Source organism: Mus musculus, chromosome X (assembly GCF_000001635.26).
Source record: "Mus musculus strain C57BL/6J chromosome X, GRCm38.p6 C57BL/6J".
Taxonomy (NCBI): domain Eukaryota; kingdom Metazoa; phylum Chordata; class Mammalia; order Rodentia; family Muridae; genus Mus; species Mus musculus.
This window is the reverse complement of record NC_000086.7, coordinates 142,377,698-142,393,123: the sequence shown is the minus strand read 5'-3', so window position 1 is coordinate 142,393,123 and position 15,426 is coordinate 142,377,698. Positions and strand designations below refer to the sequence as shown.

Below are 15,426 nucleotides of genomic sequence, written 5' to 3'. Positions count from 1 at the left end.
TTCAAAGACAGTAATCTTCCATCCTCAAAAGGCATAAAAAAGTTGTAACTGCTCTCAAACCTCAGACAGCTGCCCCGGGAGGGAGGAATGTTTGCTCTGGGGTCATAAGTCTTTCGCTCTGGGGTCATAAGTCTTAGATGGCTTCTCTTGCTTCCCTTTTGTCCCTCCCTCCCTCCCTCCAGTCTTTCCTTTCATTGTCAATATATATAGTGTGATCTTGAGATAGGCTTTCCTTTTGTAGCTCAGGCTGGCCTCAAACTTAGATCTGTCTTAGTGTACAGAGCTGGGATCACAGACCTGTGCCACTTCTCCCTGCTCTTAGTTTTGTTCTTCTTTGACACAGTGTCTCCCCTCCCCCCTCCTCTCTTTGATTTTTCAAGACAGGGTTTCTCTGTGTAGCCTTGGCTGTCCTGGAACTCACTCTGTAGAGCAGGCTGGCCTTGAACTCATGGATCTACACCTGCTTCTGCCCCCCAAGTACCAGGATTACAGAAGTGTGCCACCATGCCTGGCTATTTTACCTCTTGTTGGAGTAATGTTTTTTCTTTATCCTGGGTGTGGTTAAATATGAAGGAAAAGATCTGGTAGGTGATAAAGCTGACCAGGACATTGTGGGCACTAATTAATAGTTTAAGTGATAAAGATTTTGAAAATACAAGTAACTTCTTGGTCCGATATATATGTGTGCGATACACACACACACACACACACACACACACACACACACACATACACACACACACACTCACACTCAAAACCTGATAGCTTTTCTCCTCTATTTAGTCCTTGTAAATTTTGAGGGACTTCTGTAAGCTGAGGACTACTGAGTTCAGAAGAGTTAATTAAAAATGTCTGGGCTACGTGACTGATGATGAAGGAAACTAGAAAAGGTATTTATATTACAAGTTCTTTTTCTGCTTGGGCTAACAGGTTGATTTATATCGAACACTGGGTCTGTGTGGTACTTTTGTTTTAATTCCATTACGAAACTCTAGGTTTGTTGGAGGAATAGATGGTTTGTTCCTTCAATTTTTTTTTTTTTTGGTATTAACTCTGGGATAAATGACAGGTTTCTGTACACTGTAGGTACCTAGTGGACTATATAGCCAACTAATAATTATCTGTTTCTGGCATTACAACAAGGTCTCATAAAAATAAAGATGACAATTAAGTTTGTTGTTTGAAGTCCTGAACTTTCTAGGTCAATCTTGTGAAAGGAAAAGCACATGAGTGCCTTATACCCAAGTTGGTGGCTCTATTGGAAATGAAATGAGTGCTACAGCTGTAGAACAACATTCAAACAAGCTGGACATTTCTGCTCTCAGCCAGGCACACTAATACTGTCATTCGGGGTGCTTCTTCTTCTTCTTCTTCTTCTTTTTTTTTTTTTTTTTTTTTTTGGCTTTTCGAGACAGGGTTTCTCTGTGTAGCCCTGGCTGTCCTGGACCTCACTTTTGTAGACCAGGCTGGCCTCGAACTCAGAAATCCGCCTGCCTCTGCCTCCGGAGTGCTGGGATTAAAGGCGTGCGCTACCACGCCCGGCAGGGGTGCTTCTTAAAAATCCAAAATTAAAAAATTTCACCAAATCAAAACCCACATCAAAACATCTGAGGATTATTTCTCCAGGTATTCCCATTGGAACAAACATCCCAGATGATTATGACACACAAAGCCTAAAGCACTACTGAAGCCAGCAATGTGAGGCAAGCTATTGTACGTGTGTGTAGCAGACACAGTCATTCTGTAAGAGAAATGAAAAGTAGCTAGTAAAACAGCCGTAACAGGAAGCAAAAAAGCAGCCGGTCATGGAACTGGAAGAATAGAATTTCTTCTGGCAACTTATTCTTGGTAGTTTGTTGTGGCTTATTATTCGCAATTACAGTTTTGTCTTGAAGTCCTGAGATACCTTTTGGAATTTATTACGAACAATAATTTCTCAATTCTTGGGGGGATTAAAATGGCCTTTATCAAGAAGTCTCAGAAGCAATAGAATCTCACGGTACTGCACTGACTTTTTATCAGTTGTGGGCTCTTTTGCTGAGTGACGCGCAAAACCCTGCCTTCAGGAAATATTTCATAAGCCCGAGTGAGCAGGGAATCTTAATACAGCTCAAGGCAACAGATAAAAGGATAGAAGGCTTTGGCTTTCAGGAGCTAGGTTAAGATCTCTCTCCCATAGGAAGCACGAGGCAGTCCAAAGATAGGTATCTAACTAAGGGCAGCTGGAAGATGACCCCGGGGGAACTTTCATCCTGGGTGGAGTCCCGGGTAGCCCGCTAGGGCGTGGGCCAGTTCTGCGGCTCTAGACTACTGGGCGCTAAGCCCTCGTGGGCTATTTTGCCCAGCACTGCGGGAGCGGCATGGTGGCTGCGGGCTCAAGGGAGGCTTTAGGCGACCTGCGACCCTTCGGAAGCAGCCCTCCTCCTTTGCAGCAGCTGCAAGCCCGATCGGGCTCCGCCTTTTTGGCGGTGACGTCCTTAGTGAGCGGAGGCGGGCGTGTGGGTGGGCCGAGCCAGAGGCCGCCTGCGATTCGGCGGGCTCAGCCACACCACCGAGCTCCCCCGCTCCGCCCGCCCCTCCGGGCTCGTCTTTTCCGGGCTCGCGCCGGACCCCGCCTCCGCTGGCTGTCCGGGTTGCGCGCGCGCCGCTGCGGCTCTCTCCCTCTCTCTCTCTTTTTTTTTCCACTGGTCTCCGCGGCTCGCCCCTCCTTGCCAGGCAGCTCCAGAGCTAGCGGGCACGCGAGCTCCTCTCCAGGAGCTTCCTTCCTCTTAAGGCCGGGACCCAGTGGCAGACTCGTAGCGAGCGAGGCAGCACCTTCGGTGAGTGATCCTAGGCTGGGGAGGATGCGGCTGCTGCGCCCTTGCCCCGGAGAGTCCCCTATTCCTGACGTGCTCCCGGATCCTCACCTGAGCCGGCTGGAGGTCGGGGTTTGGGGGGTGGGGGTGGGCGCTCGGCTTTCCGGCTGCGGCCGCTGGCTCATGGAGAGAACCACCGTCACTATCTCCTCTGATGCTTTCTGGGATCCTCCAGAACCCCACCTGGCTCTTCCCTGTACCCCCGCTGTACCCTGAGAGCCTGAGAGAACTCTTCCTCCTGGGGGTACCGGGCTTTGCCAAGACTCAGTTGACTTGAGCACACCAAGTGCCTGCTAGACCTCCAAACGACCTTTAGGTCGCCCCTAGACCTCAGCTCCATTTTGTCCCCTCCCTTGACACTCTGTAACAGGGTCCGGGCGCTCGCGGGTGGTGGTGGCGGCGGCGGCGGTGGTGTCTTTGGTTCTAGAAACAGCTGCTTTCTTGAATTTGGGGAGGGTGCCTTCGCTTTCGATAGATACTCTCTCAGCATCCATACCTTTACGTATGTTAGCAAACAGCTGGATCATAGCTGCAGCTTGTACCCTGTGTTCTTCCCGTCTTTATCTCCACGATCAGTAGGTGCTGTATAGTTAATATTAGGTTTATTCACTTCCTCTTCCTCTCATTCGAGTACCGAAAAGATCTGTGGCTGGCTGATGTCTATAGACAGAAAAACCTAGGAGAATGTGATTCATTGCCTAACTGGTTACATATTTGAAATCAGACGTCATTTCTCCTTTTACTCTAGCATCTCCTTCGAAGACATTTTTCCATCCTTTTGAAATTAATTTGCTCATTCGTACTTTTCCTCTTAAAAAAATCGTCAATTCTCACTCAGTAGAAACGACGGTAGGGATGGGAATAAGGGGAAATGAACCTTGTTGAAGAAGTAAGCAGTTTGCTTTACTGGTTCATGGTTTTAATCAACCACTAAGTTTCCTCTTCTGTGGAAATATGCTCAGCTGTCATGCAGTTGGATTCAAGCATAACCGAGGTTCCTTCTCATATTTTGTCTCTTGAACCTGTAAATTCATGCTTAGTGACATGTTTTTACAGATAGTTAACCCAAGAAAGCCATTTCCTGCACTTGTAACTTTAGTTTTTTGTTTTTTTTTCTTTTTGTACTTGCAGTAAGCAAGGCTTCCAAATATTCTTAATGTATAAACCACCAAGTGGAGATCAATTACAGTGCTGCTACTGAGCAGGTCAAGCAAAATTTGAAATGTGAGGCCTCTTTCCTTAAATTGCAAACATAGCTCATCTTTTCAGCGGAGTGTGCAAAAGTGTGAAACATGGTAGACTCCTGTTCAAATTTATGATCTCTGCCATTTCCATGGAGCAACCAGTATTATATTGTCAATATATGTGCAAATTGGGATAAAGGGCCTTGGCATCAATCAGATATAAAGAGTTTTACTGTGTTGGGTAGAGATGTGATGGGTGGAGGAAGAACAAAATCTTGTTCTGAATCCAGACTTCTGGAGATGCTCCAACTCCAGCCTCTCAGCTATACTAGCTATATACACCTTGAACAGGGCACTTTTCTTAGTTTTCACATATATAAATTAAGTGACTGTATGGTTGGCAGGATGATCCATAAATCCCCTCCTTTTGGCTTCCGTTTTTTAAAAAACTAAGATTTTTTTTATGAAGACATATGTATTTTAGTGCACTTCACATTAAGGCTGGGGCTGAATCTTGTTATATCATATATAGAATATCATCTCAAAGATGATAGAATATCATCTCAAAGTTTTCATAGACTAGCTTTAATCAATAGAGTATTAATTAGTTCTTAGCTCGGGTAGTGGTCCAGGACTTTAATCCCAGCACTGGGGAGGCTTAGGTATAGGTGTAGGTCAAGGTGGTGTGAGGCAGAGGCTAAGGCCAAGGCCAAGGCCAAGGCCAAGGCGGCGGGGGACTGAGGCGGAGGCGGGGCCCAGGCAGAGGAGGTGGAGGCTAAGGCAGAGATGGGGAGCAGAGGCTGGCAAATCTGAGTTTGAGTCAGATATCTAAATTAAAGGCTAGCCTGCTTTACACAGTGAGTTCCAGGAGAGCCAAAGCCAACACGGAGAACCATTGTCTCAAAAACAAAACAAAACAAAGGCCAAAACAAGATGATTAATTCTTAAATTCATTCCGACTGTTCAAGTGCATAAATTCAGAGGGAGTGAGTTTTACAAATATTAGGTTAATTTCTACTCGCAGATGAAAGGTATGGATGGGTACCACACTGGGTTGAAGATACTCATGACCTTTAGAATCTTGTAAGGGTGTGAACATACTGCCTTAAAATTGTAATTAGCTAGTAACTTTAAAAGTGTAAACAGAGGGCCTGGAGCGATGGTTTAGAGGTTAAGAGCAGTGGTTGCTCTTCAGAGGAACAAGGTTCAATTCTCAGCACACACATAGTGGCTCTCTTCCCTCTGTAGCTCCCAGTCTCAAGGGATTCAGCACCCTCTTCTGGCCTCTGTGAGCACTAGACATGCCTGTGAGCCACAGACAAACATGTAACTAAAACACCAATGTCCATAAAATAAAAATATTTAGCTGGTTATGGTGGTACATGCTTTTAAGCCCAGCACTTTTTGGGAGGCAGAAGCAGGCAGATTTGTGCTGCAAAGCCAGCCCAGTCTATGTAGAAAGTTCCAGAATAGCCAGGACAACATAGACCCTGTCTTAAACAATAATAATTAAAAATATATTTTAAAAACATATGCAGAGCTGAGCGGTGGTGGCACACACCTTTAATCCCAACACTTGGGAGGCAGAGGCAGGTGGATTTCTGAGTACGAGGCCAGCCTGGTCTACAGAGTGAGTTCCAGGACAGCCAGGGCTACACAGAGAAACCCTGCCTCAAAAAAAAAAAAAAAAAAAAAAAAAAAAAAAAAAAAAAAACAAACCAAACCAAACCCAAAACCCAAAACCCAAACAACAACAAAAACCAACCAATCAACCAAAAAACATATGCAGAAATCTCACTCATTCTATTTATAATTCATTCCACTCTCCTGTTCTTCAGGATGTGATGGTTAAGAGGACATCACTTATTCTATGAAATTGTAGACTAAGAGGATGGGTGGCGTGGTTTTAGTGAGACACATGGACATATAGTTTATTAAACTAGTAAGATTTAAGTTGGGATGAACAAAATCCCCTCAAAGTTAAGCCTTAATAGGGGCAGAAGAGATCATCATATTTTATTATTGGCTGTTTGTTTGGTTTCTCTGTGTAGCCTTGACTGCCCGGGAGGTCAACCTGCCTCTGCCTCACGAGTGCTGGGATTAAAGGTTGTACAACTATACCTTGGGCTCTACTGTTGGTTCTTTGTGGCGTTTCTTGTTCTCCTCCCCTCCTTGACTTTCCTTAGGAAAATTAATAAGCTTTGTTTTTCCATTCCTGCTGCTGGCTGATATCATACATTTTATACATTTTCCTTTTTTGATTATGGATTCTGGTATTGTTTTAGATTGTCATACAGTTATTAGGAATAATACCCCAAATCTGATTTCAACCAATGTTATTATCAAAAATAATCAGTATATAACAGGACAACTAAGAAGTTGAAATAAATACAGGGTGTCCATATTCACATTCCACCATTTTTTCTTTTCTTTTTAAAATTTTATTTTTACTCTTGATTTGTATGTATGTGTGCCTGCCACATGTGTGCAGATGCTTTCCCAAGCCAGAAGAGGGCCTCGATGCCTTGGAACAGGAGTCATAGGCATTGTGAGCTGCCCAACACAGGTACAAGGAGCTAACCTCTTGTCTGCAAGAGCAGCAGGCTCTCTTCACTGCTAAGGCATCTGCCGGCCTCACTATTTCAGCACCTTTAGCATGCACTTCTTGTGTGTTTTATTTAGTTCTGCACACTGGTAGCATGTGTTGCTGCTTTTTGGGATCACTGTAGGCAAGTAAGTCATAGAGCAGTTCTGTCCCACTAGGGGCACTTATGTTACCCTTTTATACTTACAGCCACCTCTTAGCTCTCACTGATGTGTTTCTCGGGTCTCTTGTCATTCCAAGAAAGCTAAGTAAATGGGGACACAGACTGTAACCATTTTAGATTGCCTCCTACCACTCGCCTAATTCTTGGAGAGTCATGAGATTTATATCCTTAATCAATAATCTGGTTCTTTTCACTAGTGAGTAGTATATATAGCATGCCATAGATGTATGTTTGACCTCTGATGCTTTCCATGTATGGGTGTACCTTTCCATGCCTAACAATACCATTGCCAGGTTATATAGTACTTGCATGCTTAGATTTCAAAGATTTCCACAAGGGCTACCTACCATTTGACATTCCCATTAGCAACTTTTTGTTTGTTTGTTTACTATATTTATGCTTTTTTTTTCTCCCCCAAGTTCTGGGACTAAAGGCATGGATTGCCTGGTTTAAGGTTGTACTTTTTTTTAACATTTAAAAATGAGTACACTATAGCTGTCTTCAGACACACCAGAAGATTGCGTCTGATCCCATTACAGATGGTTGTGAGCCACCATGTGGTTAGTGGGAATTGAACTCAGGACCTCTGGAAGAGCAGTCAGTGCTCTTAACCTCTGAGCCATCTTTCCAGCACCACGGTTGTACTTTTAATAACAGTTTTTCCCTTCCCTTTTCTCTAAATGTGCTCGTCTACCCCTTGCTGTTCTCCTTAAAATATGTGGCCTCTTTTTTATGTTTGCTCTCTCTCTCTTCTCTCTCTTACACACACACACACACACACACACACTTAACTATAATCTGTTGAGTCCCCCCCCCCCCCAACCTAAGTATCGCCAGAGGAGGGCAGAAAGTTTGTATGAGCCAGAGGATCAGGGAGTTTGCTAAGTGATGGTGTCTCCTAGCAACATCAGAAGTTATATCCCTAAAGTCTCATCAAGGCTACCACCCAAATGTGAGCTGAATAAGGCAGACACTAAAGAAAATACCAGCATGGGCAGGGCCTAGGCCTCAGCCTTGCTCACAACTACAGGTCACTGAGTAAAGCTGGGAGCAGGGACAGATCACGCCAGCTGTTCTCTAGTACCTAATGGTCAGCCCTGAGAATATACTGCTAAGTCAAAATGTAGCGACCTTACTTCCCCACTCACTCCTCCTCCTCCTCTATCTCACCCCACACACCATATATAGCCCGCCCACTTTGTGTCCCTCCCCTTTTTAAATAATCCATTGAGTGCCACAAATGCATGGGTGTGGTGCCATCCCTTGGTGCTTAGACAACCTACCAGGCTACTGCTAGGCCTTGAGTATAGCATTAGTTATCCCTTTGCCTGCTTCCCTGTTGGATTCTTTGAAATTGTCAAGTATTAAAAGTTCCATTGTATAGTGCAAGTACTGATGTTTTGTTGGTATATGGCTTGCAACTGTATTCTTTCACTTTGTGGCTCGTGTTTCCAACGTCCTCACAGGGAGTTTTCACAGGGAGTTTACAGTGACCACATTGCTTGCAGGAAAAATGTTAAGTTTTTTTTTTTTTTTAAATACATGGCCTGTGCTTCTGGTGTCAAGGGCATCTTATATACTTGTATTATTTACTTGTACTCCTTTGTGTTTTGCCTTGCATCCATCCTTCCTTTCTTTCTTTCTTTCTTTCTTTCTTTCTTTCTTTCTTTCTTTCTACTGTAAGCAATGTGCTCATTGTTTCATTTCGGAGCTCAGATGTGTTCTGTGGTAAGTGACTTTGAGCTTAGCATGTGGATCTGGTTATACATGGTTGTACCATACTAAAATGGGTGTTATCCTTACAACCTTAGCAGTTGCTAAATGCATCGTAGAACAGCCACACAATGGGTTTCACTTTCTAAATTAAAAGTGTTTTGGCAAAACTATAGGTTTTTTTTAGCAAAGTTTTTTTTTTTATTATCCAAAGCATAGATGTTTGTTGTCATTTGAAATAATTTTTTAAAGATTTATTTATTATATTTTATGTATGTGAGTACACTGTAGCTGTCTTCAGACACACCAGAAGAGGGCATCAGATCCCATTACAGATGGTTGTGAGCCACCATGTGGTTGATGGGAATTGAACTCAGGACCTCTGGAAGAGCAGTCAGTGCTCTTAACCGCTGAGCCATCTCTCCAGCCCTTGTTCTCATTTAAACACAGTTTGAAAGTATATTCCTGCATTTTGCGTAGTGAGGTTATCTCAACTATATACTTAGTAGGCTTTATTTTTACTTGTTCTTCTAGAGTAAAACGATTAAATTTGTCTATACTATATATTTTTCTTTTATAGTCATTACTTGTTGTGGGGATAGGGCTCAGAATATTGTACATGCTGGGCAAGTGCTCTACCATTGAGCCAGTAGGCCCAACCTTCAACTGTTCTTACAGTGAATATTAGTCTTAGGTGATGCTTGTACCACCTCTTTTTAAAAATTGTGTGCACCTGTATTATGGTAAGAACTTGTGGGACTAGTGATGAATTTTAAGAATACTCATTTTTTTATGGTGGTAAGGGTGGTAATCAAGTGTCTTTTGCTACTACCATTTTTGCTCCAGTAAGTGTGCAGTTGGGGTATCAAATTCCTCCAAGAAAAAAGAGCAAACTGGTATAAGTCAGGGGAGAGAAAAACACTCCCTGTGGCCAATTCCTGTCCACCACCTGTTTCTGTAAATAAACTTCAGTTGGAACACAGCCATATGGCTCCGTTTATGTATTGTCTGGCCATATTCAAAGAGACCCTGTGGCCTTCCAAGTCTGTTTACTCTCTGGACCATTAGAGAAAAATTCTAATGAACTCCCAGATAAGGCAACCTTAAGTAGGATCAATTTCTTCTGTTTTATAAAGGACATTTTAGCCTTTGCTTGTATTTCAGCAAGACTGCATTCAGTTTTTTTCACCAAGCCTGGCAGTAGAATTAAAGGCATAGTTAGAGAACTGGTAAGGTTAGTTTTTGTTATTGAGGCGTGGGTATGAACGACAACTTGCAGGTATGGTTAACTAGTATGATTCTAATAGAGGCTTCTGCAGTTGGGTTGCTCTAAGCCAGACTGGTAATGAGTGAGCTGGGCATGGCTGCAGTTTTGCACCAGAAACTGCTTTGTGATCTTTAAAGTACATAGTAGGAGGCTACCAATTTGAACTTCCACGGTGGTTTATTATTTTGTTTGCACAACTTCCTTCTTTTGTTAACTTGACACTTCAGTTCTTTTAAATGTCCTAAGTGTCAGACTGAAGATGGAAATGAAGTTGGAACACTTGGCTGTACATTTAGAAGGAAGTGGATGTCATCGTACGCAGAAGCATATTAAATACATTTTAAAGATATAACTGCATTTTTTAAAAAAGTGTTGTGAAAAACATAAAAACAGCAGAACAAAGTCAGAAGGAAAGTAGCAGATTTTGGCAGGGGCAGCTTCTGGGTGTGCTGTAGGAACTTGGGTTTACCTGATTCACTGTATTAGAGGATGACCTTCATTTCTTTGTTAAAAGACACTATAAACTGCACAGTTGCTGTTAGTCCAGTGTGCTTGTATACCTACAAGCTGAGCACATACGCTTTACTACTACTGAACATGTGTACGTGGTCGTGCATATTGTTGGTGTGTATGCCTTTGTTTTGCTGGGGATGAAACCTGGTGTACATGCTAGGCGAAGGCTTCACCGCTGAGCTACGTTTCCATGTAGTGGGTTTTAAAATATATGACTTAATAGTTTTTAAAGATTTACTTATTTTTTTCATGTATGTGGACACACTGTCGCTGTCTTCAGACAGACCAGAAGAGGGCATTGGATCCCATTACAGATGGTTGTGAGCCACCATGTGGTTGCTGGGAATTGAACTCAGGACCTCTGGAAGAGCAGTCAGTGCTCTTAACCGCTGAGCCATCTCTTCAGCCCCCGATTTAATATTTTTTAAACTGATAAAAATACAGATGGACAGAGTTGACAGTTTTTCTGAAACACGTGAAATGATAACAGTGTGTGGGATTCGCTTTGCATCATGTGGACAGGAGTCGATGGAGGTGGGTGTGCCCATTGAAGAAAACATAGCTCAACACCTAGGTAACTGGTTACAACTGGTGATGATCATATTAGGCTCATTGTAGTGAATGACCCTGAGTTTTTTAGGAAGAGTTGGTGAATGAAAATTGCTAAAAATAATTACTGATAATTAGGTATGGGTTAGACAGTATATGTCTAATGTAAATACAGGAATTTGAAAATTGTCTACATGCTCATGGCTTTGCAGGTATCTTCAGTCCTTGACATTTTTATCACAAGGCTTCAGGTGAAATTTGTTTCCAATCACGAGAAACATCTTGGCTTTTTGGCCCTATGTCTGGAGTTTGGCGAATGAGTGTACCTTTGCCACTGATAAAATAGAATGAAAACAACCTGAAATGTTTGCTCTGTGACACAGTAAGAATAGTTTTTCAGTTGAACTGACCATTTATATTAACTGTTGTAATTCAAATTAGATAAGGATTTCTGCATAATAAGCATCATATGTAATGAGCCTATTGATCCATGAGAAAGATATGCAGAAAATGTTTTTTTTTAAAGTATGGATGTACATTTTAAAAAGAAGTAGAGGGTTATGAAATGGAATCTTCCAGATAGATAAAAAAGCAAAGAATATAAAAAAGATCTTCAAGTTTATCTACTTAACTAGGAGAATACAACCCATTTTGCAAAAGATACAACCCATTTTGCAAAAGATACATTGCTAGAAATGAAATATAATACCTTGAGCAAATGGGCACTCACACAGTATGTAACCTTTTAATAAGAAATACCTGAATCCTCTCACTTAAAAATGTACACATATTTTGCTAGGTGTAGTGGCACATGCCTTTAAATCCTAGCTTTTGGTGGCAAGGTAGGCAGATCTCTGTGAACTGAGTTGCAGGTCGACTACAAAGTGAGCTCTAGGCCAGTCAAGGTTACAGAGTGTTTCAGAAGACCAATAAAGAATTTGTACGGAAGAAAAGATTCCCCTCAGAGAGACCTAGATGAACTGACAGAGGCATTCTACAGTATGGATTAAGGAGTCATGGGGCATTTATACCTCACGATTCCACTTATCTAAAGGCAAACAACTCTTATCATGTGTAGATAATAAAAAAGGTATGATTGATAACACGGTGCAGAACAGTTATCCCTAGAGGAAGAGGGAGTGGCATTAGAGGAAACTTGTTATTCTATATAAATCTATAGTGTAGTCAACATTTTAAATTGCTCTTTTCTAGGTAGTTGTGTAAGTTAGTAAGAAATATTTGCCCACAGGAAGATACTTAACAATTATTATATGGCAAATGTAATAGCTTATACTGAGTGAACATTCAGGTGTTTTGATAAAACGTAACTTTTCTCCCATGGAGAATCTTCTAAATTTTCCACTTGGCGTGGTGGTTCACGTCTTTAATCCCAGCACTTGGGAGGCAGAGACAGGTGGATTTCTAAGTTTGAGGCCAGCCTGGTCTACAGAGTGAGTTCCAGGACAACCAGGGCTATATAAGAGAAATGCTGACTCAAAAAACAAACAACCCCCCCCCCCCAAAAAAAACCCAGAAAAACAAAAAACAAGACTATCTAATACCATGCTCAGATCTTTTGTTAACTTTATTTTTCTTTCTTTCTTTTTCTTTTTTTTTTTTGGAGACAGTGTTTCTCTGTGTAGACAAGGTTTTTCATGTGAATACTTCTTATAGCTAATCATATTTTTTTAAAATTATGATTGAACGAGCCCATTTTCCAAGGCTATCTGTCTTAGTCTTTTGGAGTTGGATTTCATATCAGGAGGATTTTTCACTCATAGGTGCAGTTAATAAGGTAACAGACTTAGACTAATAAGGTAGCAGGTATAGGAGAATTAATTTAAAGGTCTATATTTCTTACTTGACCAATGAGAAAAGGTGTTGAAACGTTTCTGGAGAATTCTGGTGGTTGTGGATAACGCTAATGAGGGGTGGAGGCATACTGAAACCCCTGCTTTCTTTTAGTTTTTGTGCTTATTTCCTTTAATATATGGATACATTATTGCGGTGCTATGAAAAAGTAATGGCAGGTTTATACAGGATCACTCATCTAAGAAGACCCGGAGAAGTGAACTACTGCCTGCCGAGAGGAGGGCGACCTTTACTTGTGCTTAGGATGTGTTAGTCACTGCTGCTTCAAGGTTGAACAAAGGGCTTAAGCGATCTCTCAGACAGGAAACAGGAACTTGGTGAATGAGCTTAAAAGCCAGTTGTGGCTTAGAAGACAAGAAAGAAGGCACAGTAATGTAGCCCTGGGAAGAAGAATCTAAATGATACTGTGTTCCACGTGGCCACAGAAGCTGTGAAGTCAAGAAGTAGGTTAAAAGAATAGTTGAAAGGATAGACCTGAACAGTAGTCATGGCACTTGCCAGGTGAATATGTTTCTGAACAGCAGAGTAGGGAAAAGTAGGCCAGGCATAATGATATTCTTAGAGTTGGAACCAGAGACTTTCAAATTTGGTTAACTGAAAGTTTGTCTAGGATGGTTTTAAAGTCTTTGGAATATTTGGGGTACAGAGAATATCAGGTACCAAAACAACAAGACCAACAAGTTTTCGCAAAGTATTTTGATTCTCTCTCTCTCTCTTTTTTGGTTTTTCGAGACAGGGTTTCTCTGTAGCCCTGCTGTCCTGGAACTCACTTTATAGACCAGGCTGGCCTCGAACTCAGAAATCTGCCTGCCTCTGCCTCCCAAGTGCTGGGATCAAAGGCATGCGCCAACACGCCCGGCTGTATTTGGATTCTCTATGCCCAAAATGTATTCATTGCTTTTCTATTATTGTGATAAAATACCATGATTAAAAGCAACTTACTGAAAAAGTATCTATCACTCATGGAAGGGAGTAGGGGAGCAGACATGGCAGCAGGAGCAGGGAACTCAGAGATTCTTACATCTTCAACCTTGAACGAGAAGCAGAGAGAGTGACTTCTCCCAGAGTCACCTTGCAGATAGACTTCCAGTAGGGCTGTATCACTTTCCCAAACCAACTGGGGGCCAAGTGTTCAAATTCCTGACCCTGTCAGCGACATTCTCATTCAAACCATCACACAAAGGTAGCATAGAATTTCTTGGAAGCAAGTTGCTTCCACAATTGGAACCTAGAAAAAGTAAGGCTTTGGTTCACCTTTTGTGAGTTATGCGGCCCTTAATTGGGAAGCCATGTGGTGTTTATTCCCACAAATAGAAATGTCGACATTAGCATCTTCATTTAAACACAATTATACATGCTATACTTTTTTAAAGAAGCAAAACAACTCATCTCCTAAGAATGTTAGAAGTTTGTTTTTAGCGTCAAGTATATAAGGCCAGGATTTTTATAGGCAACTAACTTTAATATATATATATATATATATATATATATATTGCACATATGTGTTACTTTTTTAACATTTTGTTGATGACCAAGACATTAACTATTACTTTTTTTATCTTTTCCAAAGAATTTCTCTTACCTGCACTTTCACTTTTGAGTTTCAGTTGCCCACATTCAGCCTGAAAATATTAAGTGGAAACTTCCAGAAATGAACAGTTCATGAGTTTGAAATACGTTTTGCCAGACTATCTTGTTAAAATTATTTTACTGGTCCCCATTGCTCTTAATCTTTCTCTGCCAAAATTCCAAATTAAACTTTACTAAAGAGATGTGTAGACAAGGAAACACTAGCATGGGTAAAGTATGGAACCATCCACAACTGCAGGCATGTAAGGAATGTCTTCTATTTTCCTCCCTGGATAGCAGGGATGGGTACTCTACTTCCTTACAGGTGGTAATCCCTTAAAACTTGGGCAGTTATAGAAGAGATGACTGCAAAACGGAAATCTTTGCAGGGACTTACTTGCCTACCTTCTTTCTTAATCCCTGACTTATTCATGTATGTTTCGAGATTGGATCTCAATATGTACCCCGGAAGGAGATAACTCAATAAGTTATCCCGGAACGCTCTGCTTATTATTTGTGTGCCTTTGCACACATGGAAGATTGAGCACAGTTCGTGAGAACAGGCTCTCTGCTGCAGCCTTGTGGCCTCTGGGGATCAAACTCAGTCAGGCCTGCACATGGTGCCTCTACCCACTGAACCCCCCTGCTTTCCCTGTTGCTGTTTGTAAGCAACATGACTTTTACAGCTTAGCCATTTCTTTTGGGACTTACTTGCCTAGGTAGAATTGAATAACTGGTAATTGCCAGGCCCTGGTGTATAAAATAGTAAGATTAAAACGGTATTTTTTTCCCTAGCGCAGTAGGTTTTAATAGTGGGGGAGAAATAGGCAAAAAGGCTCCATGGATGGTGCTAGCTCTACTATTTGTGAGAAAAATACTTTTGTTGCAGGATGGCTGCCCACTTCCTGTCTTTCTGTGTCACCCTACATTTCTACCATATACTTTGGCTATATGAAGTCTTTCTCCTTAGTTGGTGGGCTAGTGCTGAAATGGTAACATTTAGTAGAATGGGGGGGGGTTCAAAAGTAACAAGTTTCGGCTAGCTGGTACTTTTCTCAAAACAACTTTAACTGTAAGGACCATATTATCTTGGTTTTATCCATAGAGGATCCTTGGTTTTCCAGCTATCGTTGATC

General features: G+C 41.8%; 1 protein-coding gene across 6 annotated transcripts in view; it reads left to right on the top strand.

Moving 5' to 3' along the window:
* Positions 1–2,321: 2,321 nt before the first annotated feature.
* The window catches only part of Acsl4 (acyl-CoA synthetase long-chain family member 4), a 72,810-nt gene continuing 59,705 nt past the window's right edge, over positions 2,322–15,426 (top strand). For 3 of the 6 annotated variants that reach the window (NM_001033600.1, NM_019477.3, NM_207625.2), the window contains exon 1: positions 2,589–2,819. The gene's annotated coding sequence lies outside the window, so the exon portion shown is untranslated. Of the gene's footprint in view, positions 2,820–15,426 lie in introns of all 6 variants that reach the window. The other 3 variants (XM_011247843.3, XM_011247842.3, XM_030251379.1) reach the window with 2 other exon arrangements.